The sequence below is a fragment of the Mus pahari genome, chromosome 4 (genome assembly GCF_900095145.1).
Source record: "Mus pahari chromosome 4, PAHARI_EIJ_v1.1, whole genome shotgun sequence".
NCBI lineage: Eukaryota > Metazoa > Chordata > Mammalia > Rodentia > Muridae > Mus > Mus pahari.
This window is the reverse complement of record NC_034593.1, coordinates 113287296-113292487: the sequence shown is the minus strand read 5'-3', so window position 1 is coordinate 113292487 and position 5192 is coordinate 113287296. Positions and strand designations below refer to the sequence as shown.

The 5192-nt window shown below is 36.5% G+C and overlaps 1 pseudogene; it reads left to right on the top strand.

Moving 5' to 3' along the window:
• Positions 1 to 3715: 3715 nt before the first annotated feature.
• Positions 3716 to 4729, top strand: LOC110321039 (annotated as a pseudogene).
• The last annotated feature ends 463 nt before the right edge of the window (positions 4730 to 5192 follow it).

Below are 5192 nucleotides of genomic sequence, written 5' to 3'. Positions count from 1 at the left end.
TTATGTAATAAAAGGTTGATAATTTGAAATTACTTTTATTGTAGTTGGAATTATTGGAATAGGGTTATCTTTAATATAAGTGATAGTAGCTGGCCACTTATGCATAGGAATTTGTGACTTATCATTCAAGCTTCTTTGTAAGAGTAACAGTTTGTGGAGCTATAGGGATAGCTCAGTTGTTAAGAGTGCTTACTGTTCTTCTAGAGTACTCAAGATATTTCCTACCATCTACATAGGACAGTTTACAACTGTCTATTACTCTAAATCTAGGAAATCTAATATTCTCTCTTCTAATTTCCATGGGTACACAAACACATGTAGCGTTATATGTATATACATATACATGTAAATATATGCATACAATTAGATAGATTATAGAGAGAGATGTATAGATGAAGCAATACAGATAGTTGTAATGATAGACGGAAAGTAAGAAATAGCAAAGTGTATATAAAATCCAAAACTTGCCAAAGTTTGGATGTTTTGTGCTGTTCTCTGAAGATACGATTAGGGAAGTCACTATAGTCTTGCCGTGCAAATCATTTTGACACAATGACCATGATTTACCACTTATACTAGATGCTACTTGAATTGCTGAAATATTAATATATTTTAGTATGCCTTGCACATAATTGAAGTATGAACTTTTTTGTTCTATTTGAAATCAGTAAAAGAATCCAAATAAGAGAATATTGAAATTATGAATACTTGGTATTAAGCTTTTTTAGGAATAACACTCTGAAAATCAATTTCTGTGCATGTTAATAGTGTAGATTTTTATAAAAATACCAAGCCATATTAATACCATCTTATTATGTTATCGCTCTGTCTTGATTTGACTTACCTTCATAATTTGAATATTAATAATAAATTCCTACAGTGGATTTTACTGTCTTCTGTAATGATATTCAGTAAATAAAATAAAAGAAAATAAATGAATTGGTTTAAGAGAGGGATTTCACCAGAAGGAAGTTTCTAGAGTAAACTTTTCTTGGACCTTGAGAAGCCCTTTAACTTCTTTGAGGCTTTGTTTCTTCATGTGTGAAATAAGGGGTTTAGAGTCAATAACCCTTTCAATCTTATCAGCTTTGAAATTCTCTGAGCATATGCCTCTGCTAGCCAGATGAATATGGATGTAATGGGAAACCTGATTGTGTTAATTTCTTTTGTTCTCAGGGCTGAAAAAAGAATTTCAGGATACCTAAATAAAAATGGACAATGTTCCAAGTACCGTGTGAGCCATATTTATTTCAAGTGTTTTATTATACAAGGTGATTTAATGTTTCCAATTAAAGGAATACGTTAGTGGCACCCTTTGGCTAGGTCTTGCCCAAATTTTATGTAATAATTTGATTCGTGAAGAGGAAATCAGTAAGGATATGAGAGACAAGGAAGCATGCAGGTGTTCTGAGTAGAAGGAAGGGTCCCAGAACGAATGTAGACAGGACCAGAGAAAGTGGAGTCCATGATAGGCAGGATCCTGCTATAACATGCTGCCATAAAAGACAGTATGTTTGTGTGTTGGTGTGTGAGTTTGTGTATGTGTGTGTGTGTGTCTGTGTGTGCCCGCACGTGTGTGTGTACATGTGTGTAGTCACATGTATATCTACGTAAACACATTGGTATGTTGGAGGAGGATTGAGATGTAGAAATATTCATAATAGTTATATAGTTTTCATCTCAGAGTGGGAGTCCTCACAATTGGATACTGGTAGAGAAGAGCCACATATCTGCCTCTAAATGTGCATATAAGCTATAGACAATGGGAGTGCAAGAAGCATTGCTTATATTAATTTGAAATAAAAAAAAAAAAAAAACAGAGGTCATTTTTAAGTCTAATATCACAACAAGCCCACCAGTGTTGTTGTACTATTATAGAAAAAAGTAAATCATTTTATAAGAACTTAGTTTATAATTGCATTTTATAAGCTATTGAGAGTTCCGATTCAGGTTTTAAGAAATCCCACATTTGCCAGGCATTATGGTGCACCCCTTTAATCCCAGCACTTGGGAGGCAGAGGCAGACAGATCTTTGAGTTCAAGGCCAGTCTGGTCAACAAAATGAGGTCCAGGGTAGCGTGCTACACAGAGAAATCCTGTATTGAAAATCAAAAAGCAAAGCAAAGCAAAACAAAACAAAACTCCCACACTTGCTCATGGAATGAAAATTATTCTGTATTATTTATTCAAAAAATTCATTCATTTTGTACTTAGGTTCACTGTGTTTTTTGCAATGATGACATATTTTTTTGTTAATGTTCTCTAGATAAACTTTTTTTCTTAATTTTCTCATATATCCCTTTATGCAGATTAAACAGTAAGAACCTTGTATAGTTCTGACAGTATTCAAGCTATGCATTTTCTGATCTTTTGTATTTCTGGTTTGGTGTCTTTAACTCATTGGTATCTTTTAATATGCAAATAATCTCATTTTGGTTGCTTCCTTTTTCTTCTGATTAGCTACATAGTATATGTATGCAAGCATTCATAGTCTTAGATTTCATACTTGGCATTCATTCTATTTTTCTCCCCCAATTTCAGGTCAAGAAGCATTTCTTGATGCCATTTTCAATGATTATACTGTATGATATGAACCCATATCAACCCAAACCTGGAACTGCCCACAGTTGGCTTAACCATACCACATGAATTATTAGTTAAAAATGTTCTGCACACTTGCTTATAGGCCATCCAGGTGGCATTATTTTTTCAAGAGTCTTTCCTTTGGTACATGATTCTAAGTTCTGTCAATTTCATAAAAACCTTACCATTTTAGTCAGTTTAATTTGATTTTATAGAATAAGCTTGCTTTACTTTATATAAAACTATTACTGTCTAAAAGGTCATAAATATTTGAAAGTATTGTTCTTATTGAGAACAAACATTTGTATCTCCTAGTATAAAATAATTTTAAACTTGTTCACAATTTAATACAGCAGTATCTTTGAGGGCCCTGAATTAATGATTAACAATGAAATAAACTATCTATATTCTTCTAAGCATCCTTGGCCAGTCTACAACCAAATAATCTTAAAGTAGCATTTTGAGCATATTTTGTTTGACTTAGAGCTTCAGATGAAAATTTATCAGAGTTTTACATCACATCAGCCTTGCTTAATTTAGCAACAAACAGACACACTGAGCAAGTTTATGTCTGTGAAAATAAGTTCAGTCAAACACTGTGTGAACTTGAAGAAATAATTCATCTGTGGATGAGGAGAGGAGTAACGTGCTCTCTTCTGAAAGACCCCGAGGACTTGACTAAAATAAAATGTTTATTAAACGGTCACTCCTCTTGTATTATTTAAATACTCATTTATGGTTAAGAATAGAACATAATAGAATCTGACTAGAACATGATGTGCTTTGAATAATGATGTGTGTCACAAGCAAAAAAAATCACTAAGTTAAGATTATTTATATTTCTGTAATGTATCTTTCTGAAGGATATTTTATATTATCAGTTCCAATTCTTTGTCACAACTGAAATTATGATCCTACATCAACCAACACATGCCTACACATATAATGCACTTACACATGTGCATTTATCACATATACAAACCTACACAGAAACACACACTCATATAGAGTACACATATATACAACCATGCACACACATGTTTTCATAGAATATACACAAACTCTTTGCTCCTCCCTGTTCCAGGGACATCTGCATCTTCTTGTGCAGTGCCAGACTCATACCCTAGGCAAGATGGTGAAGGTTGACGTGAACAGATTTGGTAGTATTGGGTGCCTGGTTACCAGGGCTGCCTTCTGCTCTGCTTCTGGCAAAGTGGAGATTGTTGCCATCAGCCACCCCTTCATAGACTTCAACTACATTGTCTACATGGTCCAGTATGACTCCACCCATGGCAAATTCAATGGAACAGTGAAGGTTAAGAATGGGAAGGTTGTCATTAATGGGAAGCCCTTCACCATCTTTCAGGAGAGAGATCCCACTAATATCAAATGGGGTGATGCTGGTACTCACAGTATGTCGTGGAGTCTACTGGTGTCTTCACCACCATGGAGAAGGCTAGGGCCCACTTGAAAGGTGGGGACAAAAGGGTCATCATCTCCTCCCCTTCTACTGATACCCCCATATTTGTGATGGTTGTGAACCATGATACATAAAACAACTCACTTAAGATTGTCAGCAATGGATCCTGCACCACCAACTGCTTAGCCCTCCTGGCTAAGGTCATCCATGACATGACACCTTTGACATTGAGAAAGGGCTCATGACCATGGTCCATGCCATCACTGTCACTCTTAAGACTGTTGAAGGTCCCTCTGGAATGCTGTGGCATGATCGCTGTGGGCTTCCTAACACATTATGCCTGCATCCACTGGTGCTGCCAAGGCTGTGGACAAGGTCATCCCAGAGTTGAACGGGAAGATCACAGGCATGGCCTTTCGTGTTCCTACTCCCAATGTATATATTGTGGATCTAACTTGCCACCTGGAGAAACCTGCCAAGTATGATGACATCAAGAAGGTGGTGAAGCAGGCACCCAAGGGCCCAGTAAAGGGCATATTGGGCTACGAGGAGTACCAGGTTGTCTCCATTGACTTCAACAGCAACTACCACTCTTCCACCTTTGATGCTGAGGCTGGTGTTGCTCTCAATGACAACTTTGTAAAGTTCATTTCCTGGTATGACAAAGAATATGGCTATAGCAACAGGGTGGTGGATCTCATGGCCTATATGACCTTCAAGGAATAAGAAACCATGGATCACCCACCCCAGCAAGGACACTGGGAGCAAAAGAGAGGCCCTTGGTTGCTGAGCAATCCCTATCCCAACTTGGCCCCCAACACTAAGCATCACCCCACAATTTCCATAGCAGAACACCATAATAACAGGAGGGGTCTAGGGAGCCCTCCCTTCTCTCTTGAATACCATCAGTAAAGTTCACTACACCCCAAAAAAGAATACACACACACACACACACACACACACACACACACACACTCCAACACATACAGAATGTCTAATCTGAATTCCATTTTGATATAAGTAGTACAATAAGGTATGTGGAAAAACTATAGTTCGATATTTTGAAATTTATGACCTCTTAATGCTTTTTAATGCTATTTTACCTTTCTTTAGCTTATCATGTATATTTTAGAATTGTATTATAAAAAGGATTATAAGACTCAAAATCTGATCTTGTGTAGTTGTTGAT